The sequence below is a fragment of the Dromiciops gliroides genome, chromosome 3 (genome assembly GCF_019393635.1).
Source record: "Dromiciops gliroides isolate mDroGli1 chromosome 3, mDroGli1.pri, whole genome shotgun sequence".
NCBI classification, from domain to species: domain Eukaryota; kingdom Metazoa; phylum Chordata; class Mammalia; order Microbiotheria; family Microbiotheriidae; genus Dromiciops; species Dromiciops gliroides.
In genome coordinates, this window is record NC_057863.1 from 574,279,629 (window position 1) to 574,307,265 (window position 27,637).

The 27,637-nt window shown below is 40.1% G+C and overlaps 1 pseudogene; it reads right to left on the reverse strand.

Moving 5' to 3' along the window:
• LOC122747965 lies at nt 1-26,673 on the reverse strand (annotated as a pseudogene).
• Nucleotides 26,674-27,637: the final 964 nt, after the last annotated feature.

A 27,637-nucleotide genomic window follows, 5' to 3' on the forward strand; every position in this document is an offset into this window, starting at 1 on the left:
TTATTTGCTCTTTTGGGCCCTGATCTTTCTCAGGTAGAACTCCAACTCTTTGCCCTCCAGCACTTAGCCATCTGCTCAGCCACACTGGCCAGGCCTCAACCCCATACAGGCAAGGAGCTTGCCCTGCTGAAACTTCCTCCAGAAGTGAGGTGATCTTAGCATTCTTCTTCTGCTCCTCATATTTCTTCTGGATCTTCTTTGACCACTTCTTATTTTATTTTATTTTATTTTTGAAGGGCAATGAGGGTTAAGTGACTTTCCCAGGGTCACACAGCTAGTAAGTGTCAAGTGTCTGAGGCCGGATTTGAACTCAGGTTCTCCTGAATCCAGGGCCAGTGCTTTATCCACTGCCACTTAGCTGCCCTCGACCACTTCTTATTTAAAATGTTTTCCTCCTCAGGAGTCAGCTTTGCTCCCCTCTTCCAGCCCAGGGGCAAGGCATAGTGAGACTCATACCACTGGTAGTATGGGGTGCTATTGACAAGTACAGTGCAATTCTTCACCAGTGTTTTGGTGCAGATCAGCTCGTTGTTGGGTGCGTTGTAGACCACAGTCCCAGGAGTCCCAGGAGAAATTGCCCACGTCCAGTTTCAGTGCCTGGTACTTTTTGTTGCCCCCTCAGACGTGCAAACTGTGGATGCAGCGGGGGGGGCATCTGGGCAGGGGAGCAGGGGAGACAGAGGTCAGATCTGGGGTGAGTTGGGGATTGGGGGAGTGGGGGTCTCAGCCATGTGTCAGTGTAACTATGACAAACTAGCCCCAGCACTGGTGGCCCCTGGCGCCTCCTTACATTTTTTTGTTTTGTTTTGTTTTGTTTTGTTTTAGTGAGGCAATTGGGGTTAAGTGACTTGCCCAGGGTCACACAGCTAGTAAGTGTTAAGTGTCTGAGGCCGGATTTGAACTCAGGTACTCCTGACTTCAGGGCGGATGCTCTATCCACTGCGCCATCTAGCTGCCCCTCAAGACATTTTTAAAAGGGAAAAATCGCAAAAGAGTAACACCACAGATAGTTTTATTAGTAGAAAAGGGTGATCTAGGAGGCATAATTAATTAATGACTTATATGCTGATTTTCTCTTCTCTAAAACTATATGACAATGGTCTAGTCACTTATTGAAGATGACTTTGATAAAATGTAGGAAGGGGACAGTTAGATTTTTACATGCAGTTCTCTACAGCAGAGCACATTTTCATAAGTACATCATTGATTTGCAGCATCATAGATCTAGGGTTAGAGGAACTCAATAAGTCATCTAGTCCAGGCCCTTATTTTACAATGTGGAAACCGAGGCCTAAGGAGGTTGAATTATTTGCCCAAGGTCACAAGGTAATAAATGATAATAATAGCTATAAGATTATAGCAATGATAGCGAACATTCATATAGCACCTACCATGTGCTGGGGGCAGTTAGGTGGCACTGTGGTGCATAGAGTGCTGGGTCTAGAGTCAGGAAGATTCATTTTCTTGAGTTCAAATCTGACCTCAGACACTTACTAACTATGTGACCCTGGGCAAGTCATTTAACCCTGTTTGCCTTAGTTTCCTCATCTGTAAAATGAGCTGGAGAAGGAAATGGCAAACGACTCCACTATCTCTGCCAAGAAACCCCCAAATGCAGTCATGAAGAGTCAGTCACAACTGAAAATGACTGAACAACAGCATGTTTAAAGCACTGTGCAATATGATTTATAAATATTATCTCATTTCATCCTCACAACATCCTTGGGAAGTAGGTGCTATTCTCACTCCCATTTTATGGTTAAGTGATTTGTCCAGGATCATATAGCTAGTAAGTGTGTCCAGTCAGATCTGAACCCAGGTCCTCCTGACTCCAAGCCCAGCTCTCTATCCACTGTACCACTGTGACATGATAGGTGGGATTTAAACCCAGGTCCTCTGACTCCAGAGATATTCTCTTTCCACTTTACCATGCCGAGAAGTGTCAAGAGTACAGAACTATCTCTGCCATGTTTATTGTTTGACCCTAGAGCAAAATATAGTCTTAGGCACCTCCATCAAAGTATCTCTAATGCATGTTTCAAAATATACATATCCCTTGACAGATATAACCACAGAGATAAAGATACTTAATGATCCTTGATTATCAATATCAAGCAAGGGACAAACAAGGGGACAAAATGCTTGCTAGGTACAGCAGTGTATAAAGCCTTGGGCCTGGAGTCAGGAAGACCTGAGTTTGAATCTGACCTCAGACACTGTGGAGCTGTGAGACCCTGGGCAAGTCACTTAACCTCAGTTTCCTCAACTATAAAATGAGGATAACATCAGCACCTACCTTCCGGAGTTGTTATGAGGATCATATGAGATGATATTTATAAAGCACTCAGGACAGTGCCTGACACATAGTAGTAGCTACATAAATGCTTATTCCCTCCTTTCCCCTTCTCTTGCTAAAGGTGTTTGCTGTCATGGAAGGTGTTCTACACATCATCCAAAGCATAAATTTTGTTTTGATATGTCAGACAGGGAGAGGGAAGGGACTAGTAATTTCACTCATATAGGGAAATTCCAGATGAGGACTCTCCTCCTGCTAAGTCAGGTAGGCACCTACCTACTCTGCCTAATTTAAGACTCAGCAGTCTTAATGAGTTGCCCAGAACACTGCAAAATTAAATGCCTTTCTTGGGCACCTCATCAAACATAAGCAAGCAAAATAGCATAAAAGGGTGATTGCAACTCGTTATAACGGAACCTTATACCTTTTGTAATTAATATTTGTTAAAAGAAGGGACAGTGTGGATTCTTGAACTTTAACAAGTTTGTTCCAACTTTGTTGTACATAAATCTTGAGGATAGTCTTCTTCATGAAGCCTTTCCCAGTAACCTGTAATGCTAGTGCTTCCCCTATGAGATAACCTCCAATGTACCCTATATGTATCTTATAAATACATAGTTATTTCATGTTGTCTTTTAGAATGTGAGCTTCTCAAGGGCAGGGACTATTTTTGCCTTTATTTGTATCCTGAGCACTTAGCATAATGCCTGGTGCATAGCAGGTGCTTAATAAATACTTGTTGACTGAATGACATTTAAAGTTATCATCATTTACAGAGCTGTAGTCATCATGTTTCTATCCTTTGGTTCTGCTTTCTTCACTCCCCGTTACTTCATGAAAGTCTTTCCATGACTCTTAGAATTATTCATACCCACCTTTCACAATAATAATCCATACTATTCATATACCACAGTCTATTTCCTAATAGTTTGACACAGTTTATTTCTACTTTTTTTCAATGACAAATAACACTGCTATTATTTTTTTGCATAGATAAATCTTTTCTTATTGTCAATAAATTAGTAATGGTATTATTGGGTCAATCTAGTTATGCTTATAACATTTTTTTCTTTCTGGAAATGCCTCCTGGCTTTCTTTTGCTTTGTAGTATTTATATTGTACTGGGACCTTTCTCTCTCTCTCTCTCTCTCTCTCTCTCTCTCTCTCTCCCCCTTTTGTTATTCATTTCTTCTCTCTCTGAGCTTTTCTGCAAGACTTTTCCCTTGGGAATTTCTTTTTGTCTCTTTTTTTTTGATTGTTATTCTTTTACTTGACACATTTGTTGCTGTTTTGAGGTGATGAAGGGGAGCTAATCTTAGTTATGACTACTCAGTCATCTTATATGATATTTCTCATAGATTCCAGATGGAAGTGGAAATCCTCCAAGAGAGTGAAGGTCTACAGATGCTCTCCCAGTGCAAATGGTATTGTGTTGATAGCATCAAGGCCTATATTGATGTAGGGTTTATTCAATGAGTTTATAGCCACCCAAATGGAGTTGGTTTAGCAAACACATTATCAACATCTTCAAAGGATCAGAATTGTAGGTAATTGAGAAGAGCAATGGAAACATTCATGGTGGATGTAAATAGGCTATATTATATTTCTAATGATAACTTGCCCAAGAAGTAATGCTAACAACATTATTAAGAGCATATATAACAAGGAAAGGAGATAGGTTACTCATCTAGTAAGAGAGAGAAATAAAAGATGGAGAGCCAGAGTGTTTAGCCTTCCAAAAATATGGAAATATTGTCCTATTGCAAGGTTTTGTCATGGCAAAGAGATAGCCTAATGGTCTCCAAGGTTATGCTGAGAGGGAGCTCTAGTAGATGCTGGGAAGGCTTCAGTTCCAGTGACAAACTGTCTGAGGAATAACCTGGCTAAGTATGGAGGAAAAAGAAAAAATGGAAAAATGGTTCTGTCTTGTGCATTTCCCTTCTACTTCTGCAGTGATAGGGGTACAGTGGAAAAAACAGGGCAGAATTTGCTAAAACAAACAAAAATCATAGCTTTCAGTCCTTTTATAAACATTAGTTTAACTATATGTACTCTACATTTGAGATCTTTGTCCAGAAATCAATTGGTATACTATTGAAAAAACTGAACTGCTTCACTCTTTGGTCTAGAGCAAACTGAAAATTGGAGCCATCTAAAAGGGGAATGGAATCCCTTAGGAGGTAGTGGTTTCCCCTTCTCTGAAGGTTTTCAAGGGAATTTTATAGAGAGAATTGTAGCTTGGGGATAGATAGGGATAGATACCCACTTAGGTCCCTTGCTGCTCTGAAATACTGTGATGCTGTGATTTATATTACAGGATAAATTGAAATCAGATGACAAGCAGAAATTGAAACTAAATAGAAAGATAGCTTATGGATCCTTATTTGAAAGGAGACAAAGTAGTTGACTGTTTCCTTGAGTGATCAGAGATAGCAAGAAAAATCACTCTTGGTCCCATAATTCCTTGTTGTACTAATTCATAGTTCATTGTATGTTGTGGCATTCACAATGAACATTTGCCAAAAGACTAGCAGGAAGATAATTATGCCTCTCACCCATACCTGTAGAAGAGAATGGATATGTAAATTTTATGGAGAGTGTGACAAGATATGAAAAACCTAGACCAGATATAGCTAAGTATACTTGGGGACTTCCATGTGAAGGTGAGTACAGGCAAACATAGTGAAAATGTCCTGGAAACTGTGGTTTAGATTTCAGAAACAAAGAAACAAAACCCCCCAGAAAGCTTATACAGTATTCAGAAACCTCAAACTAATACATCATGAATATTTTTTTTTCAGAAGAGGGTAAGATGGTATTGGAACAATAAAGCACGCAAACACATACACAATTTATTTTATTTTAACATATGGGAAATAATTAGTTACTAATATAGCAGAATTTACTCTTTAGGATCAATGAAGCCACAAACTAGTTATAATAAAAGTCAAAATAAAAATAAAATTAGAATAAGGAAGAACTTTTTAACAACTTAAATAGATTCAATATATCCTATTCAAATGAGCCATTCATACCAGACAATGGGAAAGGGAAAATGGAAGATAGTGACTTTGTCACTATTTTCCAAAACCCATTTCATCATTGTAAAGCAGTCATCACAAAGAGGAGGTCAAAGGAGCCTAAGAAACTTTCTTGGTCAGTAAATAGTTCAGCTACTGGACTTTAGAGTCATAAAAACATGGTAGGCAAGGGAACCACTTAGAAGGATAGAAACTCATTTTTAGTGCATACTGAAGAGGAGAGTTGATGAGCATGAGTGGAATTGCACCATAAACTAGCAAAACCAAGTCTACAGAAAAGTCAGGAAGTCTGACTGAGCTATATCATCCCATGAACATAGATAGTATTGGCAGGAGAAAAACAAATAGGCCAAAAATGAAACAAATTTCTTTGCATTTCTCCATTGGTTTACTTCCTTTATAAATTAAAATTAAAAAATTGATATCTTTTCTTTCTACATAACCTAAATTTCTCTTTGTATCTGTCCCTTTCTGTCTCAGAGAGCCATCTCTTATAAGACAAAATTCATTTCAAAAGGAAAAGGAAAAAGAGGGAGAAAAAAATCCAGCAAAATCAATCAACACATATAAAAACCCTCACATTATCTGTGATATTCCATATTAGGGACCCCCCACCTCTATAGATAAGGGGAGGGTGAGAGGGATGATTAAGAGGAGGTATATCACTATATCTTTTGTTTAGAGTCAAATTTCTTCTTTGTAATTTCACAAGATTCTGTTTCTCAGTTTTTTTTGTTTTTTGGGTGGTTGTTATTTGCATTTACATTATTGTAGTCATTGTATATATTATTTTGTTGGCTTTGTTTACTTCACTTTGCATGAATTCAGATAGGTAATTCCATGCTTCCCTGCATTGATCATATTCATCATTTCTCATAGCACAGTAATATTCTCCTAAATCCATATGCTAAAATTTATTTAGTCATTCCTCAATTGAAAGATATCTACTGGGGCAGCTAGGTGGTGCAGTGGATAAAGCACCAGCCCTGGATTCAGGAGGACTTGAGGTCAAATCCGGCCTCCCTGGGCAAGTTACTTAACCCTCATTGCCAACCCCCCAAGATATCTACTTTATTTCCAGTTCTTTGTTACAGTCAAAAGTGTTTCTATAAATCATTTAGTATATATGGAACCCTTCTCTTTTTATTGATGACCTCTTTGGGGGTAGGGTATGTGCCTACTAGTAGAATCTGTGGTTCAGAGGGTATGGACATTTTCGCCATTTTATTTGCATAATTCCTTGTTGTACTAATTCATAGTTCTACCAACAATGCTTTGGTATGTTTATCTTTCCATAACTCTTTCAACATTGATTATTGCTGTCTTTTGCCATCTTTTCTAATTTCCTGTGTGTCAAGTGAAACTTCAGTTTTTTTAAAAAAAATTATATTTCTCTTATTATTATTGATTTATAGCATTGTTTTATGTGGTTGCCAATAATTTGCAAATGTTCTTTTGAGAACCATTTGTTCATATCCCTTGAACATTTACTTATTGGGGAATGTCTTTTTAAGAAAATTTTTTTTGGGGGGAATGTCTTAGTTTTATACATTTGTTCTCTATATGAAATAGGTACCAAATCCTTGTTTTAATCTATTTTCATCATTGATGAAGGTGGAGCTGCCAGATTTAGACCCTAATACTTCAACCCCTGATGTGTCAAATGAGAAAGCTGGAGTTGTAACTTAAGAAAGTGAATTTTGGAAGAATGGATAGACCAGACCTAGAATACCCAGAGAATATTTATGTTAGAATCAATATAATCTTTGCCTTTCTCAAGATACCATACCATTTCTTTCCTTCTATTTGTCACCATACTTGTTCAAAAGATTCTTTTTAATTTTTTCTTACAACCCATTCACTCCTAAACCCTTTCTAAGCTGACTTCTGCCTCTACTACTCTACTATTTTCTCCAAGGTCTACTAGTGATGACTTAATTGTTAAATCCAATGGCCTTTCCTTCTTGACCTTTATGCAGAAGCAAAATATGGTGACCACATGTATAACCTATATCTGATTGCTTACCACCTCAGGGAGGGAGGAGGAGAGGGTGGAAGGGAGGGAGGAAAGGAGGGACAGAATATGGGACTCAAAACGTTAAATAAAAATGTTTATTATTATTAAAAAAATCTGGTGACCAACCAACCACTCTGTGAAATTCTTAGTTCTCTCATCTTTAGTGATGCAGTACTCTAGTGGTTTTTTTCTTGCTTCTCTACTTCTTTTCTAGCTCTTCTTTCTCTTCCCACTATTTAAGTATAAACATTTCCAGGGCTCTTTCCCCTGACTTTAATCTTTTTCCTTCCTTTCATATCCCTAGATGTTTCACCAGCACTTCAAATTTATGTTAATAATTAATAATAATAATTTTTTTCCTTGTGAAATTATTGTGAATTATTTTCCTTATGAAATATGTTCTTTTCTTGACTTTAGTAATTGTGTTAATGGTCCCACTATTATCCTACTCATCAAGGATGAAACAACCTCTGAATCATCTTTTAGTCTTCCCCCGTATTCACTCCCTCTTATCCACAGCCAGTATACTAGTCAAGAGGTCTTGTCATTTTATCTCTGCCACATCTTTTTCTTCTTCTTTAGTCCCATTGTCTTTACCCTGATCCAATCCCTCATTATCTTTGTTATTTTTTATTGTAATAACCTTCTAATATGTCTTGTTGTTTGAGGCTGAACAGCTACATATGTCTTAGCATGGCATGAAGTTCGAGAAGCATGTAGGATGTGAAGTCAGAGAGCCAGGCTTTGAATCCTGGGCCACTTACTGCCTGTGTGACCTTGGGCAAATTACTCAACCTTGTTATGCCTCAGTTTTCTCATCTATAAAATTAGAAATTTGGACAAGATGATCCCTAAGTCCCCTTCCATTGATATTCCTATAATCTTCTGATGCGAAGGAATTAAAAGTGTTAAGCACATTTAAAGTAACTAAGTATGTATGTAACTTAGGAAAAAGGTAATGAGGGCAACATTATATATATATCTATAAATAGATTATCTATCTATCTATCTATCTATCTATCTATCTATCTATCTATCTATCTATCTATCTATCTATCTATCTATCTATCTATCTATCCATCTATCTATCTATTGACCAGGCAATAAGGGTTAAGTGACTTACCCAGGGTCACACAGCTAGTAAGTGTCAAGTGTCTGAGGCTGGATTTGAACTCAGGTCCTCCTGAATCCAGCGCTGGTGCTTTATCCACTGTGCCACCTAGCTGCCCCTTGATAGCTATCTTTACATCGCTGGGGGGCTTCAAACCTTAAGTGAGACCTGTTTTCTCTAAAATGAAAGGATTTGTCTTGAGGATCTCTAAGGTATCTTCAAGGTCTTAGACTGTGGAGTCTGAAGAAATGGGCTCCTTTTCTATGACTTCAAGCAGAAGGACCAGGCAGATTTTGGAGTTTTCAAAGAAACAATTAGGACTGTCTAAAAGTCAAAAGAGTGGCCCTGTGAGGTACTAAGTTTCCTTTCCCTGGAGATATTTAAATATTGACTGGATGATCACTGGTCAGGAGTACTGTGGAGGGCATTTAGGCATCAGCTAAGAATTGAATGAATTGACCTTTACTATCTCTCCCAGCTCAGTGAATCTGAATCTGTAAATAACTGTAGTTTTGGAGTCACTCTCATAGTGTCTTCAAGGCTCCCCATAATTTTATAGGGGTAGAGCCATAACCAGCCTGGGGCAACTTGAGCTTTTCCCTGATTCCTCCTTGGAGGTAGGGGGGTGCTTCATTCCTCAGGGAATACACTTTCTTCATATGATGATCATTTTTCTTGTAAGCACTTTCCTTGCAGTCCTATAACCTGAGTGGTGTGACCATCCCTGGGCCACTATCCTCAGTTTCCTTGCCCATCTTCTGACTTACTCACCCCCGTACCCTCACTTTATCTGTGAGATGAAGATCAATCTCTGTAGGACAAAACTACCCTCTTTATCGTGTAATGGTACCTGTGATCAGGAAGTTCTGCCCTCTTCCCCCAAATCCTCAATCTCTCAATTAATTTTCACCCACACACAGAAGCATAAGAATCCCTACTTTTGGCTTTGTATAAAAATCTTAGCTGGGTTTATAGAAAATACAAGGATAAAGCCATAAATGTAGCTTAAGCATTCTAGAGTAGAATGGAGTTTGAGGAAGGAGTGGGGGGGGGAGGGAGGGAGGCAGGGAGGGAAGGGAGGAGGAGGAGAGGGGAGGAGAAGAGAGGGAGAAGAGGAGAGGAGAGGAGAGGAGAGGAGAGGAGAGAGAGAGAGAGAGAGAGAGAGAGAGAGAGAGAGAGAGAGAGAGAGAGAGAGAGAGAGAGAAAGAGAGAGAGAGGGAGGGAGGGAGAGAGAGAGAGAGAGAGAGAGAGAGAGAGAGAGAGAGAGAGAGAGAGAGAGAGAGAGAGAGAGAGAGACTTTGCTTCCTTCTATGCCTAGGAGGGTGTGTACACCTACAGGTGTGCATAATGAGTAATAGGATTGTTCTGTCACAAGGAGGAAGTGTCAGAGGGAGAGTCAGAACCGGTAGCTGAAAGTTAGAACTCCTATATTCCACCACAGCCATGTCACTGGTTTCCTGCGTGGGCAAATTAACTCAGGTTCAGCTTTTCAGTTTGCTCATTCACTTAAAATAATTTGTAATATCTTTCTTCACAGGGATATTGTGAAATGTAATGTTTGTAGGTATGGTGCTTTAGGATAAAAATTTCCAGATGAAAAGAGTTATGAGGGTGAACTTTAAATTGCATGACAGGCAAATCCTTTGTGGCATCTCCCTGGCTAACACCATTTCACAATGACATTATGAACACATCATAATGAAACTTCAGATGGACAACATGGTGTATGTAGTGATAGATGGCCTTGGAGCCAGAAGGACCTGGGTTCAAGTTCTTTGTCTAATACATACTAATTTTATGACTGTGGTCAAATCATTTAACCCTTTAGTGCCTCCAGAAGAAACTCTAAGGCTGCAAGTTACAGAAGAGTTAATGCTTTCCATAGATGGAGGGAGTTTCTATACTGAATCTTAGAATTAGAAAGCACTTCAGAGGCTCTTTATTTTGTTTTTGTTTTGTTTTGGTGAGGCAGTTGGGGTTAAGTGACTTGCCCAGGATCACACAGCTATTAAGTGTCAAGTATCTGAGGCTAAATTTGAACTCAGGTCCTCCTGAATCCAGGGCCAGTGCTCTATCCACTACACCACCTAGCTGCCCCCAGACGCTATTTATTGCAACCTTCACCTGAACAATCAATCAGTAAGCATTTATTAAATGCCTACTATCTTCTAAGTTCTATGTACGTGCTGGTGATACAAAGAAAAAGAAGTCCCAACCCTAAAGGAAGGAGGTAGCTAGGTGGGTCAGTGGATAGAGCACTGGGCCTGGAGTCAGGAAGACCTGAGTTCAAATCTGTTCTCAGACCCTTGATAGCTGTGTGACCCTGGACAAGTCCCTTAAGCTGTTTGCTTTAATCCACTGAAGAAAAAAATAGCAAACCATTCCAATAACTAACCCTTTGCCAAGAACATAACCATGTACAATACTGGTGTGCTGTGATCCATAGGGTCACAAAGAGTCAGACATAACTGAATGACTGAACAACAACCGTCAAGGAGATTATAGTTTAAAAGGGGGGATGTGACATATGTATTAGTCACTACACACGAGATGTGCAGAGTAGATAGAAGATGGCTTTAGAAGGCAAAGTATTTGGCTGGGGGTGGGGTGGGGTGGGGGTGAGGAAGGGAGGGACTGAGAAAGGCATCCTGTAGTGAAACTGGAACTGAGTCTTAAAGGAAGCCTAGAATTCCAAGAGTCAGAGGTTAGGAGGAAGAACATTCTAGCCAAGGTGGATAGTCAGTAAAAGACATGGATATAGGAAATGGATTATATTATACTGGAAGGGGAACAGTAGTAGGGATGTTCAGAATAGTGGTAGGTTTTTTGGGGAAAGATACTGAATTCTGTTTTGGATGTTTTGAATTTGAGATGCCTGTGGGATATCCAGTTCAGAACTTCCAATAAGCAGTTGGCTATAGGAGATTTGAACTAAGGAGAGAGTTGAAGGCTGGATCAATAGGTCTGGAAATGATTTATATAGAGATGGTCATTGAACCCATGGAAATTAATGAGATCACCAAGTAAGAGAGTGTCTAGAGAAAAGAGAAGAAGGTCTAGGACAGAGCTCTAGGCACACCCATGCTTAGTGGTTCCAGCAAAGAAAACTGAAATGGAGTGGTCAGACATTTAGGAGGAAGGCCCAAGAGAGAACAGTGTCACAAAAACACAGAGAAGAGGTACTATCCATGAGAATGGGATCCAAAATGTCAAATGCTACAGAAAAATCAAGAAGATGAGGATGAGGAATGAAGGACAGTGTATTTTCCAATTAAGGACTAAATACATGGACTAAGATACATGTTTTTGGACGTGGCCAATATGGTGATTTATTTTGCTTGCTTATTCATATTGCAAGAGTTTTGTTCTTGTTTTTTTTCTTTTTTAGTGGAAGTGGGGGAAAGAAATAAATGCTCGTTAATGAAAAAAGACTTACTTAAAAGAATAGATCGTTAATAACTTTGGAGAAAACGGTTTGAGTTGAATGATGAATCAAGGATTCCAGCAACAGGAAATTTGAATGGTGATTAAATTCAGTGGTGAAGGATTCCTTTGGTGGGGAGGAGAGAACTTCTCTTCCTCTTCTCTTTTTCTTCCTCTCCTCTTCTTTTCCTCTTCTCTTCTTCTTTCTTTCCTCTCTCCCACTTCCTCTCTTCTTCCTCTTCTCACCTGAATTCCATTAAGGGAGAAAGAGAAAGACTTCAAATAACCAGTGGATGTGAACTTACCTTTTGACCACATGTGGTCTCTAAGTTGGAGCCCCAACTCTCTTCAGGGACCTTGAGTGTTATATTCCTACTCAGTAAATACCCTGTCTAAAAGTGAATTATTTCTAATTGATAATCAGTGGGAAGCATCCTGGTAAAGATTTGTGAAGGATTTGTTGTCTAATACAACAGTATTAGATGCTCTCAGCCCCTTAGGGTTACCCCTAGAATCCTGAAAGGGAAACACTGGGGGAATTTGGACTACTAATTCAAATGGGAATTAAATAAGTAGCCCTGGAGGGGATACTCCAAAAAGAAGCCAAGTATTGAATGTGATGAGGAAGTACATTCTAGACATTAGAGATCTCATGAGAAAAGGCATAGAAATAAAAGAAAACTTCTGTGTACAGAGAACAGCTAGTGGGCCAGACTTACTGGCATTTACCACCCAACAGAACAACATTAATGAGTAATTTTGGTGAGATATTGGATGCTTGTAGAATCTACAAATCAGGCAAGATTCCATTTCTAAAAGTTTAATGAATCAATGTATTAAGTAATAATACCTTAAGTACTATGGCTTTGTTAATAAAATAGTAACATTAATTAAATATCTAGAAGGTGGCATGTCACAGGGAAAAGTGGGCCAGATTTAGAGTCACAGGACCTGGGCTGTAATCCCTCTTCTGCTACTTACTACCATGTGACCCTGGGCAAGGCACTTAACCCTTTCTGGGACTCCGTTCCTCGTCTGTTAAACAAGGAAATTGGATAAGGTAACTTCTGGTGTCCCCCTTAGCTCTAAGTCTATGATTCTTATATATATATATATAAAATTGCTGTAGAACCCTGCTGGCTCTCAGACTCTGTTCTGTTTGTCCTGCTCTGAACCACCTCCTCCTCTGAAGGTTATGTGTAATGACCCTGTGTAGGTAGGTAAAGAAAGACATATCCTCTCTCACTCACAAATGTGCTTTAGAATCACCACCACCTCGGGGAACTGTTTGTATAGATACTACTCCTGCTTTCATGAGACCTTCTTCCTCCTGATGACCAGAAATACAAGATGAATGGGCACATGCACATTTTTGTACCACATCTACTTTTCTCAATCATTTTCTTTCCCCAAACACATTACTCACTATTTCCCGCTTGGTGCCTTCCTTACCTGAGGTGGAAAGGCATATATAAGTTGAACTAGGACACTATTTCCTTGTCTTCTTTCCTCTACTTGTCTCTTCAGTGTCCCTTTTAATCACCAAAGCCAACAAGATTAACACCCACCCCCCCAGTCTTGGGAGGGGACTCTTCTATGGGAGGGAGGGTTATTAGCCAGACTTCTCTCACCCTAAATGCACATGAGGCCATATCCCCTACCCCCCAATAATTATAGGCTAGTAGAAAGAGTTGGGGGCCAGAAGACCTGGCTTCTAATCCTGGCACTGCCACAGACTCCCTGAGGCAAGCCCCTTAACTTTTTTGCACCCTGGTTCTTTATTGGTCAAATGGGATGATAACATATTTTTGATAATGGTATGAAACAAACTTCATGAAGGAACTTTAAAGTAATCTAAATGTGTTTTAGAAACAGAAGGAATTATTATTTTCAGTCTCTTACAATGAAATTGGAAATGTCCTCAATATTCCAGAACCTGGCAGCCATGTCAGTTTTGCCTCTGTCATATTTCCCTCGTTAACTTCTCCCAGTTTGGGCTTTTGCAAAGTGTCAATTGGCAATGACATCACTTTGCCTTCCTCTCTCAGAGATGCCAATTAGATGAAGAGGCTCCTGTCTGAATGTGATGTTCTTTGAAATCAGGCTCCTCAAGCCACTACTACAACAGCCTGCCTGGCAAGACGTTGGGTCTTCTCTACATACACCCCACTCTCATCAACTGGAGGACTCCATGTGAAGCCTGATGCATTTTTAACACACTTATTTGCAATCAGGGCAGATCACAGGGGAATACAGGTAACTAAAATAAAAAAATCAAGGCAGATTTAATCCTCTTCAAATCAGCAATCACTTAGAAAGCACCTCATGCACATAGAGCAGGGTTCAGGCACTGGGGGGACGCAGTCCTTGTTCTTAGGGAGTTTATAGGAGGAGAGATGCATTCAGATCACTGTAATGCTCAATGATAAATGAAAAGTATATTAAAGAGATGAGAAATAAAGGGCCATGTGAGGTCTGAGAACGAAAAGCGGGAACAACATCAGGGATCAATCAGGGAAGGCTTCATCAAGGAAATGACAAGTGGGACACGAAAGAAAGAATGGCTAGAAATTCAGCAGGTGAAGAGCAGAGACAACATTCAAGTAGGATGAGTGGTGTGAGTGAAGGAATGCCCTCCCCTCTCCCATGCATTTACTTGGTATACATCTTGTATCTACTTCGGGTCGTCTTCATCATTAGCATATAAGCTCCTTCAGGGGAAGAGCTGTGTTTTTGCCTTTCTATGCATTCCTAGCACTTAATAAATGCTTATTGATTTGACTGAGGTATGAAGCTGAGAAAAAGCAGAAGATAAAGAGTGTTCTAGTCCAGTTGGAGTATAGAGTCTGTGAAGGGTCCTGAGATAAATAAGACAAACCTGGAAATACAGATTGGGGCCAAATTATGGAAAGACTTGAATGCCTGGCAAAGGACTTTGAATTTAGTAGACGGAAAGCAAGCCGCTGATTTTTTTTTCTTAGCAGGGAAATAGCCATAAAGGAAATAAAAAGAGAGAAAGGTAGTCTGGAAATTTCAAGACCCGGCAGCAACAGGCTCATTTAGAGCTTGCTAGATCTCTCCTTCTCTATGATATCTCCCAAGGCTCTAGGTTTAGGGAAATCAATCATTCAATCAATAAGCTTTTTATTAAGTACCTATTATGTGTTAGTAGGTAGTGGGGATATAAAATATAGCTGCCCATGGAGATCATACTCAGGATAGGATCTGTAAACATCGCAAGTCCCCAGCAAGTGAGGTCTTCACTTAGGTGGGATATTTGGAAGGATGCAAGTCTACAAACACATACAAGCAGATAGTCATTCTCTGCTAGAGCAATACCTTTTTAATGGGAAACTTTTCCTGATTCCCTCCAGGTTGCTAGTACTCTCTCTCTCTCTCTCTCTCTCTCTCTCTCTCTCTCTCTCTCTCTCTCTCTCTCTCTCTCTCTGTCTCTCTGTCTCTCTGTCTCTCTGTCTCTGTCTCTGTCTCTGTCTCTGTCTCTGTCTCTGTCTCTCCACACACACACATACACACACACACACACACTACTTTGTGTTCATTTTGTACATATTCCATATATATAATGACATATCAATGATATCCCTCTCCCCTGATCCCCTCCCCTATATATATAAGCTTTTTGAGGAGTGGGTCAGTCAGTTTCATTTTTGTCTTTGTACCCAATAAGTATTTAGTAAATGCTTGGTGATTGATTTGGCAGGTATAGTGAATGTGCATGCAATTAATACAGCTCCCAGTTGTTAGAGGCACCAATTAATATAGTTACACATTGAAGTCCACAGGGAAAGATTCTTTGATTGGGCTCAATGCCAATGAAACCTTTTGTATCCCAATAAGTATAGTTGACACTGTGGCATGTTCCTTTCAGGTCCATGTGCTACCCGCCCCCCCCCCAGCTTACTGATGTTCCAGATGTTGTTGTTGTTGTTATTTTGTTGGAGATTGATTAGAGTTAGTGGGACATATGATACTATGCCAGTAAGTACAGTCCCTGACTTGTCTCAGAGGCTGATCCAAAACAAAAGCATATGTTGTCAGTCTCCTACTGCCTGTTCTGCCGAGTCAGTGCATCTCTGAAATGCAAGGCTGTGGGCCAAGACATTTTAGTTAAAAATAAACTAAGAACATAATGATAGACTGGGAAATTAGTGCTGTCCACTCTCCACCCAGTAGCCCAACTTGCAGTTGCTTGGGTGTTTTTTTTTTAAGCTTCTCCCATCATTCTCCAGCAGCTGTAATGGTGTGTTGCCCTTTAGAGGGGCCTACTTGACAGGTACTTGCCTCTCCTTTAATGGAAACATAACCCACAATGCTGCTATTAACCTATAGTTTTCTTACTTTAACCTCCCTTGCTCTCCAGAAGAAAACCAATTATTTTCCTCTGGGGAAATTAGAGCTTATATAACATTCTTTATTCTATTCATTGCATGGCAAATCATCACTTTTTAAAAAAAGATGTGTCTTCTTATTCATTGGTGTCACTCTTTGCTGGACTAAAGTCCCTGATTGGCACATAGGGAGGAGTGAAGTTTTGTATATTCTAGCAGCATTTCCAGGGTTGGCTGACTTATGTGGTAAGTGGTTATGTATCTGTCCACATGCATTCAAATGGCCCATGTGTGACAAATTGGTTATCAACTGTATGGGAATCATTCTTAGATTCTGCTTCTTAGAGACTACAGGTTTGACTGTTTTGTTCCATGAGCCAAAATCTGGCCTGCAAATTAACTACTTCAACACTGATGACTATATGCCAAGATAGTCTATCCATAGGTCTCATTTGCTCCAGCCACAAGTAATCAGTAGGAAGGTTCAGAACATCTATACTGCGAAATGACTAACTATGGAGAGGAGGGGACATAGGGCTTTAAAGACAGTAATTCAAACTTGCTCCTTCTGCTTCCCACATCTCACTTCATTTATCCTTGGCAATTTGGTTTTAGTTCCAGTTGCTCTCTCCAAGGGAAACAGCAATCTCATATTTAGTGACCTCTACTCAATCCTTACCTTCTCTAGATCTTTGTGTCAGTTAGTCAATTCACATTTATTAAGTGCTTATTATGTACCAGACACTGCGCTAAGTCCTGGGGATATACATACAAATAAAAAGAAAGATAGTCCCTGCTCTCAAGGAGATCACAATCTAATGGGGGAAGACAACACACAAAAAGGAAGCTGAAAAGCAGGGGATGGGTTTAGAGGAGAAGATAGTGTGTGTGTGTGTGTGTGTGTGTGTGTGTGTGTGTGTGTGTGTGTGTGTGTGTGTGTGTGGTGGGGTGGAATTGGAGGATAATAATGGAAGTCCAAAAAAGCCCTAAAGCAGTTCAGCTGGTGGGAAATGGGGAAAAGATTGTGCCAAGGCCTTTCCTTAAATGGAGGATTTAGAGCTCATGGCTCTGCTCGCCAAGTCAAAGGATCTAGAGGGACAGAGGGTTTCTATAGCATTTGACAGAACTGACCTCCCTTTTCTTCTCTATAGTTTCTTCTATTAACTTCTATGACACTACTCTCTCCTGGTCTGTCTGCTGCCTGTCTGACGATTTCTTTTTCTCATTTGTTTAGTCCTCCTTTTTCTTTCCAACCCCTATATGTGAGTGGTCCTTAAGGTTCTGCATCAGTACCCCAATCATGATTTTCTCTTCCTTTTTTCCTTTTTTTTGGATGGCATCACCATTTTCCTAATTACCAAGGCTTGAAACCTCAAAGTCATCTCTGGCTCTTCTCTTTTCCTCTCCTTACATCCAATTAGTTGACAAGTTCTGTCATTTCAACATCTGCAATATCTCTCACATCTGTTTCCTCCTCACCACTCACACTGTCACCACCCTAGTTTAGGCCTTTATTACCTCTCACCTGGACTATTGTAATTGTCTCCTAATTAATCTCCCTACACCTAATCACTCCCCTCAACAATACATCCTTTACATTGATGCCAAAATAATTTTCCCAATGCCTAATCAGCTCACTTCTCTGCTTAAAAAGAAATCTTCAGTAGTCCTTCATTGCCTACAACCTCAATACTTTCGCTGGCACCTGATGTCCCTCCACAACCTATCTACAATTTCCAACCTTATTTTAATATGAGGACACCCTAACAATACTCTATATTTTGACCAAATTGGACTACTTTCTTTCTTACTTTTTTTTTTGGACTACTTTATATTCCCGATTTTGTCCTATGTTCCCCATCTCTTTCAGTTTGCATCCACCATAGCATACCTTCAATGGACACTGTCCATTTAAAACCTTCAAAACCAGATCAAGTGCTATCTCTTGTGTGTGGGCTTCCCTGAGTTGCATAGATGGAATTGATCTCACCTTCCTGGTATCCCATCCTCCTATACACAATCATTTTCTAATTTAGATTATTATTATTTGTGTATTCTTATTCCCCTGTTAGGAACCTGCCTATCTACTTTATTCTGGCATTATCATGATTAACAGATTCTATTCATTGCATGGCAAGTCTTTTATCCCCCTAGATGTGTCTTGCTGTTCATTGGTGTCACTCTTTTGCTTGATTAAAGCCCCTGATTGGGACTTAAAGAGAGAAGTTCTAACAGGACTTCCGGGTAAGTTCGTTATGTATCTGTCCACATGGATTCAAATGGCCTGTGTGTGATGAATTGGTCATTAACTATCCAGTTACCTTCTAACTGTTTGGAGGGGAGGGGAATTGTACAGAGTTACTCAGTTCTTAAACACAGTACCCATCATGAAAGTGGACTTTAATAAGGCATGTTGACTGGATTGGGGAGGTAGCTTTCTGTGATGAATAGGGAAGGAACTCTGGTTCAAAGCTAAAATGTTTCCCAGAAAATGGGAGACATCTATACTGATCTTCAGATATAGCCAGGCTTAAAATGAAGATTTAGATGCTATCTCAAACTTTAAGTTAGGGAGGAATTAAGAAGTGGTCAAGAAGGAAAACGACTAGGTACTTGTGATCAGGAGACTTAGGAAGGGCTTTTAGGAGTCTATTTGGTTCTTTCTCTTTCTTCTTCTTCTTCTTCTTCTTCTTCTTCTTCTCCTTCTTCTTCTCCTTCTCCTCCTCCTCCTCCTCCTCCTCCTCCTCCTCCTCCTTCTCCTCCTCCTCCTCCTCCTCCTCCTCCTCCTCCTCCTCCTCCTCCTCCTCCTCCTCTTTCTCCTTCTCCTTCTCCTTCTCCTTCTTCTCCTTCTCCTTCTTCCTCTCTCCACTCCTCTTTTCTCTCTTATCTCTCTCATTCAGTCTCTCTCCTCTTCTTGAGGACTGAGCAGCAGGGAGCATGACAGTTCATAATTTTCATCATGTTCAGTGGTGTCTAGAAGGCTAATCTGACAGGAAGAAGAATAATCAGCAGTCTTTTTCTCTCCTTTTCTCTTTCACTTTTTGGAGTTGGGAATTCTCCATGGCCTCTTGTGGAGTTAGGGCAAACAAGAGCCAGGAGGGGTATCCATTGCCATCTTTCTTTCAGATATAATTAAAAAATATTTTCAAGATAATTTTTCAAGAATTCTATTTTTTTACATAGGAAATATTTTGGATAGAACTGAATGTTTGCATTAAACTAGGAATTTCCCCTGATAGTCCCACACAATCTATGTGAATTCACAGTCCCTATTAAATCCTTGACTCTTGAACAAAATTATGTGTTTTTATTTAGTGACATACCCATCCTCAGCAGATCTGGGGTGTGGCAGTCTCCATAATATTCTACCAGTGTGTAAATTCTGAAAGAAATCAATTAAATAATCAATCAATCAATCCTTAAGCACCTACTCTGACCCGAACACTGTTCTAGGTTCTGGAGGACAAAAGAACAAATATGAAACAGTCTGCCCCCCACAGACCTTATATTCTATAGAAGGAAGCAACATGTATGTATATACACATACATATGATGTACATATGTATTAATAAAATAAATCTATTGGTGGTTTTTATTAGGAAATACTTCCTGTAGAACAATAAGGACTTTGGCTTACTCATCTTTATGTTTTTAGTATCCAGTGCAATGCTTTGCCTCTAGTAGATGCTTAATAAATTTATTAAATTGAATCAAATTGAAAAGGGTATATGGTAGCATTGCTGCTGGTAAGCTGGTTTTCTTCATTAGTGGTCTTACATGTTGATTTAAAGTTAAATGAGGGGGGCAGCTAGGTGGTGCAGTGGATAAAGCACCAACCCTGGATTCAGGAGGACCTGAGTTCAAATTTGACCTCAGACACTTGACACTTACTAGCTGTGTGAGCCTGGGCAAGTCACTTAACCCTCACTGCCCAGCAAAAAAAAAATCTTTTCCCTCAAGGAACCTACAGTCTCATGGGGGGGGGGGAGACAATATGCAATCCCCAATACCACCACCTTTTCCAGAGAGCATCTTGTGGCCCAAGGTAGCCTCCTTAAGTTATCCTGTGAAAATTGTTCACAAAGCCAGATGGAAAGGCCTAACTGAGCCATGGAGAGCAATTTTCCATTTAGAGACTTGTGGCTTTCTCTGGAACTGGACGATCGTATTTATTCATCCCTGTTTGGATTAGATGAGGGATGAATAGCAGCATCTGGGTGCGGCAAGGAAAGATGCTTAGCACTAACATCTTCAAAACAGCCTATGAATATTTTATGAATATGAATATGAACAAGTTCATTTCCCCCAAATGCTAGGGAATGGCCCATATGGTAATAATTTCTTCCTTTTGAACAGAGGAATTGTAACAGACGCATTACGTGACTGGTTCCATGCCACGGAGAAAAGAGCATGTCAATTAGGATGAGGGTTAGATCCCAAGAGTGGCTCCCTTTCCAGTAGGGCTTCATGGGGCTTCCTTGTGTATTTTCTCCCCAGATGGGGATTCCAGTGAAGACCCAGTTGATCAATGATAAAATCAAAGACCTAGAACAAGAGGGATCTCATCATTTTTTTTTTTTTTTTTGGTGAGGCAATTGGGGTTAAGTGACTTGCCCAGGGTCACACAGCTAGTAAGTGTCAAATGTCTGAGGCCAGATTTGAACTCAGGTACTCCTGACTCCAGGGCTGGTGCTCTATCCACTGCGCCACCTAGCTTCTCCTAGGGACCTCATCACTTTGAAGATTAGAAAGTTGAGGTCTGGGAAACTCATGGGTAAGTCAGAAAGAAGCATGGTTAAGTTGGAAGATTATTGTTGGAGCACTGAACCTGAGTTTGAATCTCGGCTTTACCACCTGCTACCTGTCTGACTTTGGACAAGTCATTTGGGCTCTTTGGGCCTCTGTCTCCTCATTTGTAAAATTAGAGGGATTGAGTAAGATGTTATCTGAGGTCACAAAAAGAGTATATTTCTCTTTCCAAAAACTGTGCTATCGGCACTAGTGGGGCAGAGTGGCTGTTCCTGAAGCCATCCTGAGTAAGCCAATGTTTTCCATAGTGCTCAGAGATGGAGTGAGGTGATAGGTCCAGAATCAGTGTTGGGTTGGCTATGGTTCTTTCATATAGTCTATTTTTGCTCTATTTGGAAAAAAAGAAATAAACCTTTTTTTCCCTCTTAGTTCATCAAAAACAGGAAGCTGAAGGTATGAATATTCTTCCTGTGAACTGTCAGAGAAACCAGCATGCATACCAGAGTATCGGACAGGCACATGGTAATTTGAGATACTATAGTAGACATTTGCAGTTCTCTCCCTCCTCTCTGTTCAAAACCAGGGCCCATGGGAGCCAGGGCACAGTGGGCTGGACTGACTTGTTGACTCCCTATCCTGCTGACTTCCAAGATCAGCCTCCATAGAGGCCGATAGGCTGAAAACTGGGCGTGGACACTGAAAAAGCAGCCCACATGGCAGTCCCCAGAGTGAGGTTGTGGGAGTCCAGGCAAGGGGAATAAACTTTACTCCTGGGGTGTGTGTCAGAGATAAAGTGTCAGGCATGTGCTGACGAGTAACCTGATGAGGCAGGCCCATAGCAGTAAAACTGGTCCAGGAGTAGGGGAGTAGGCATAGATTCTCTGGACAGCTGCCCCTAGTAGGGAGAGGTGAACCTGGAGACCAGTAACATTTCAACATGCCATGCAGAATAAAAAACCCACACACTATTGTTGCAAGGAATCCATTTAACTTCCCTAATTTAGCTCCCCACTGACTCACTAGTTACTTAATTTTTTCATTCGTGATTAGCGATGCGTATTTCAGAATTGAGCTTGTGAGTCACGAGTATCAGGGAGAAGGACCACAGTCCTTCCATGATGTCATCTGGACCAGAGCAAAGCTGTAGGTTCACCAAGGCTGCTCGTCAGAGAGGATCTATTCTATCATCTCTTGTAGAAGTAGGCCTGGCTGTTTCCTTCTTCCTCAGGGGGAGGGAGAGGGATAGGATTAACGAGATCATATTCAGAGGAGGCTTGGAGTTCCTGAAAGCAGACATTATATAAATAGCAAAGATTCTTCCTCTAATGCCTGCTTCAAATAGCCCTTTCTATTCCTTATGGGTGCTGAGAAAGTGTGATGGCATCTGTGCCCCAACACACCTAACCTTCTCTCGTCCCTCCCCCTCCCACTGTCTTTTTACCTGCTGGGGAGATTGGCTACTGCCAGTCTTTACCATTCTATGTGTACCACCTTCTTAACCCTAGCTGTAGTCAGAACTTTGTAAAATAATGAAGGTGGTGATACCTTTTAGCTTTGATGCTGCCCCACCTACCCTGGCCTGGCCCCTCTATACACAAGTCTACCCAAGTGTGGTTCTAGGGTTACCACTTAGGCCCACCCATCTTCACTATTGATATGTGATGCCACTCCAACCAACTAAACAGATGTTCCTACACCATCTCCTGGCACCTCCCCCTGACCATGTCCAACCTCCTCCCAAGGAGACTTTCTCCTCCTATAAATCTTTGGGTTTTTTGTGGGGCAATGAGGGTTAAGTGAGTTGCCCAGGGTCACACAGCTAGTAAGTATCAAGTGTCTGGGGCGGGATTTGAATTTAGGTACTCCTGAATCCAGGGCCAGTGCTTTATCCACTGTGCCACCTAGCTGCCCCCTCCTCCTATAAACCTTACCCTCTCAAAGCTAGGCACTCCTTACAAAATGACACCATGCTAATATTAATAATAAATATATTACATATAATATAAATATAATATGTTCTAATAAAATATAATAAATATAAATAATAGTAATGATATATTATAATATTAATAATAAATGCCTCCAGTCTGTGCTCCTGTGCTAATTAAGAGGTGGGGCAGGCAGCATGGTACATAACTACAAAAAAATCATTTAATGCACCCAATGTATTTATTCATTTGTATTTATTAAGAGCTTTCTATGTGTCAGACACAGTGCTAAGATTACAAATATAAGCCTGCCCTAAAGAAGCCTACATCCTAATGGGGGAAGACAATAACAACATAGAAAGGGGTTCTGGAAAGAGGGTGGAGAAGAAAGTAGGCACACTCATGCTGGCATGGTGAGGAGACTGTAGGAAATGGAATCCTTTAGAGATAACTTGTCACGTCAACAAGCACTTCTTAAGTGTTTACTCTGGGTCAGGCATTGTGCTAAGCGTGAAGGACATGCATAAAGCTAAAGAGAAAGATAATCCCTGCTCTTGAGGAAGGTCTAGGTCTTTGCTCAGAAGGGATGTTCTGGGGATAGCTCATCAACAGCAGCTGAGGCATGGCAGTGAGGGATGAGGTAAGTCACCTTATTAGGACCAGGGTGGCCAGCCTGCTTTGCCCAAGGTACCATGCTGGTCACTGGGGATAGGAAGATAAAAATGAAACAGGCCCTGCCTGTGAGGAGCTTACATTGCACTTAGGTAGAGCATAGGATGTGAAGTCAGGATGACCTGTGTTAGACTCTCTCCTGAAATACCTATTTAGATTATTATGGAAATCCTTTACATAATTGCACAGGTATAACCTATGTATAACCACCTCAGGGAGGGGGATGGGTAGGGAGGGAGAGATAGAATTTGGAACTAAAACCTTTAAATAAAAGTGTTTAAAAAATGGAAAACAAAATAAAACACAAAGCCCCCAAAGTAAGTAAAATTAAAATTTGATGAAAAAAAAAGAAATACTTATTTAACTGGATTCCAGATCCTGAGGAAGTTTCTCAACCTCTTTTCTTAGTCCTAGTTTCTTTATCAGCAAAATGAGAATAACCCATGTTAAGCTTAGCTTGAAAGGTTGTAAAGATCAAGTGAGAGGACACGCAGAGTGCTTAGGAGTCTTAAAACCATCAACAAAACTCAGCTATTTTATTATATAAAGAGCAATAGGAGAGCCACTTATCATTTTTTTTTACCAATATTTATGCATCACTTTTTGTGAATATTATGTGTAACTGATAGAGTGTAGGGAAATAATCCCTATGGAAGTATCCAGGTGGGTCTGCCAAATTTTCCTGCTTCAGATGCAAACTCTGCCCTGGTACCATATATGTTTGATGTTGAACAGCAATTTCAGTGTCCTGGGCAAACTCAGCCTTTCAACAGCTCTGTTCCTAATGGGGCTAGTTCAAGGCCAGGGTGAGAGACCCACATTAGGGATACTTCCTGATGGAATGCACTCTTTTCATTTCTTTTTTTTTTTTTCCTTTTCATTTCTTAGGCACTTAGAGAGAGGGTCTGCCCTTGGGATTCCTTATCCCTTCTAGGAGACTAAGGTTGGAGAAAGTTGGGGAGAGGTCAGAAAATGAAAAGGAAATGAGGAAAAATGATAGAAAGAATCTGCAAATGAGGAATTTGAAGGTGTTTCCCCCTTAAAGGAAGGTTTCCTCTCTTAATTCTCAGAAATCAGGACTAATTCTCAGTCTGTGATCATTGTAGGGAAATTTTTTGTGTCTGTCTTTCTTTGACTGTAATAATCTGAAATCATCTCAAGATGACCATAGTAAAACTGTAGGTGAGGAACTTTTAAAGCTATTCCCTGTCAGAACTATTGCTTTAAACAAAATCTTAATACACATATCCTGTTGACACTTTTCCGGTTTGACACAGTCTCAGCTCACAGGTACGCAGTCTTCACAGTATCTCTTGTTTCTCAATACTTTTGAGGTGTCCATGTGTTCTCCATTCCTGAAGTCTTAGTCCCATCTTGGTTTCCCTCTAACATGGATAATTGTAAAACTCTTCTTCCCTAAACCCTTTGCCTCTATCACCGTCCACTTCTGGTTAATTCTCTGGGATAGTCTTCAAGTTCAAGTATTTATCAGAGTTAGTGAAGACCAACTTCAGGCCTTCAGCTTAAATTTTGGATGACATGACCTTTTATCATTTTAGAGTTTTTGTTTTTGTGTTTGTTTGTTTGTTTTTTCAGTTGCCCTGTTCAAAGAATTCCTTATCTTGTGGTTGACCTACAAGTGCTGAGTGACTTTCCATCCTTATCAGTCCAGTTTCTAAACAAGAGTTGTTGCCCTTAAAGTCTTCCTAGATTGATAGAACTTTCTAGAGTTTGTGAGCCACTGGCATGACCTTTAAGAGAATTCAGGGTCAACGTCACCTCCCGCAGTGAGGCAGCAGAACAGAGCTTTTATAGAGACCCAGAGGGAAGCTTCAGGACACCAGGCAAGGAACACTTCTATGGAAGGCCGATAAAAGAATAGAGTTGAGAACATCACTAGGGAAAAAAGGGCATAGATTGGTTGGGACTTCTGGGGTGGGTGAACATGTGCATGAAATCATAGATCTGATGCACTGAAATATAAGGAATACTAGTCAAGTGAATTTTTTTTTTTGGTTTTTGAGTTAATAAAATTTTTCTAATGCAACCTAATGTCATTCCTGTTGTGTAATTTAAGATTCTAAATGTGGATTCTAATCTGTTCCCCCAGTTTTGGGGGAAACTGACTAAAATCACTGATAAAACGAGTTGAGGTTTTTAAGGGTTTATTGGAAAATAGAAAGAAAAAGATTGAGAACAGAATTCCAACAGCCTGGCATTGCTATCTTTCCTCAAATTTCCTGTGAAGTCCTCTGCTGCCACCACCACCAAGTCAGGAACCCAAAAGCCCAAGTGCTCTACGCGCAGGCTCCCTTTCCTCCTTCCTGTCTCCTCCCAGAAAATAGGAGGCTCCTCAAGTTGATTGGCTGGTAGCCTTGATAGACAGCACCCATGAGCAAACATCATTTCCTGACGCCAAGGAAAAGCCACAATGTCTCTGAGGCATTTTCCTCATGGTGGAGCTTTCCCACAGCAAGTCTCCAATAGGTGGCATCATTCCAATCATTACACTGTTTAGCTCAGTTTCACTGGAAATATTGTAGATTTAATATAAAGAGGAAAAAATGTAATTAAGCATTCTGTAGTATTTTTCTTCTGTCTAAGGATCCCAAAGGTTATTATTAATAGGATTCTTAAGGACATCTCAATAGGGAGATGACATGTATACTTTATAAATGAAGAAGTGATAGGCTAGAGAAATAAAGATACCTATCAAAATGATATATGGAGGCATGTTTCACTACATACCTCAATGTGAATTCATTTATTTAAACATGATACCTATTGAAAGAGGATGGATTTTGTTAGAATAAGTAGAACCTTTGTCCATATGTAATCAACTCCTCTTTCCCATCACATAACAGATTGAATGTCCCATAACCTATACCATAATTTCTAATTTGAGGAAAGGTCTTATGCAAAAACTTTGTATAAATGCACTGGAAAGAGATGAGTAATCTTACCAGAAAGAGATTATGTGAAAGGAAAAACAACAGAAAAAAAAAAGATTATCATACTCCCCATCTCCATTTTGGTTTCTTGACTTCTCTTATCTTCTGTCTTTTCTCCATACCTATTTCCCGCCATCCGTGCAAATTGTGTACAGATATTTTTTAAGAGGAAAAAATGAGTTGTGCATGGTCAGAAAATTGCATGTTGGGCAGTAAGGTCTGACAGCTAGGTGCCACAGTGGATGGAGTGGTGGGTCTGGAGTTAGGAATACCCAAGTTCAAATCCAGCCTCAGATACTTACTAGCTGTGTGACCCCGGGCAAGTAGCTTAACCCTATTTGCCTCAGTTTTCTTATCTGTAAAATGAATGGGAGAAAGAAATGGAAAACCATTACAGTATCTTTGCAAGAAAACCCCAAATGGAGTCATGAAGAGTCAGACATGACTGAAATGACTGAACAACAAGAACAGTAAAGTTACCTTTTGAATGTTAAAAAATATATAGGAGTCACATATGTACATATACATGTGCATAAATATTTATATGTTTACATCTATATGTTTGGATAGGACTTGAGATTTGAGGGATTTCCCTCTACCAATATGGATCAGCACTTGCTCTTCAACTTCCTGTCTTAAGAGTGTTGCCCCTGGTACTGAGAGATTATGAGTTGGCCTGGAAGTATGTTTCAGATGTGGGCCTTGAACCCAGATCTTCCTGATTCCAAGGTTAGTTAATTGTTCACTAGTACTCACTGTCTCATACGCAAATATGTATACATTCATGTATATGGGTAAATAGTATTTATTACCTCTGTAAGGGACCATAGAGATTTTCTAATCCAACTCCCTCATTTTTATGAATGAGGAAGGTTGTAATATCATGCAGCTAGTTACACAGAACTAGAATCCAGGGCTCCTGACTCTAGTTCCAGTATCCTTGCTACTGTATACTACATTGACTTACTACATCCTGGGCTAAATTCATAAAAAAGAAATTACTATTACAACTCAAAATGATGCAGTCATATTTTTGTTGCTGCCAGTGAATTTGCTAAAAATGTGATTCTTATTTTGTTCTTTGATTTTTCATGCCCTGA